This window comes from Ailuropoda melanoleuca, unplaced genomic scaffold, assembly GCF_002007445.2.
Source record: "Ailuropoda melanoleuca isolate Jingjing unplaced genomic scaffold, ASM200744v2 unplaced-scaffold45089, whole genome shotgun sequence".
NCBI classification, from domain to species: domain Eukaryota; kingdom Metazoa; phylum Chordata; class Mammalia; order Carnivora; family Ursidae; genus Ailuropoda; species Ailuropoda melanoleuca.
In genome coordinates, this window is record NW_023217269.1 from 73 (window position 1) to 632 (window position 560).

General features: G+C 50.5%; 1 non-coding gene across 1 annotated transcript; it reads left to right on the forward strand.

Moving 5' to 3' along the window:
• Positions 1-489: 489 nt before the first annotated feature.
• TRNAG-CCC lies at positions 490-560 on the forward strand. Its single transcript has one exon. It is a non-coding gene; the product is annotated as a tRNA-Gly (tRNA).

Here is a 560-nt window from a genome sequence, read left to right on the forward strand (position 1 = left end):
CCGAAATGTGTTTCTTCGGATTCCTTCTTCTAATTCCATTTGCGTCGGCTGCTTCTTTCTCTCCCCCGGTTAGAATTTTACTTGCCTAAGCTGGCAAGTTAGATAACGTTCTCAGACTATCTAAAGTGACGGTTCGAATTTGGCGGTCGAAGGTTTAGGGTCATCTTCAAGGGGTCTGGATGAATTTCGGACGTTTTCCTGCCGGGGTCTGTTCGTACAGTTGGGCAGAGCCTTTCTCAGAGTTGTGTTGTGATCCGACGAAACAGTTTATTTTGCTATTTTGTTCGAGAGTCCCCACTTCACGCTGTTGCCTGAATGAAAGTGTCCTTCTGAAGCCTTTGCTTTTGATGCCTGTGGGTTTGTTAGCTCTGTCCCCCGAAGACATCCGTGGAAACCTACTCTGGAGCGTTTTCGTTTCCCCGTGCCCCATCCGGCGGTCACTCCGGAAATTCTTTGTAGAGACACACCACGCAGTCTCGCTCGTGCAAGGCATTGGTGGTTCAGTGGTAGAATTCTCGCCTCCCACGCGGGAGACCCGGGTTCGATTCCCGGCCAATGCA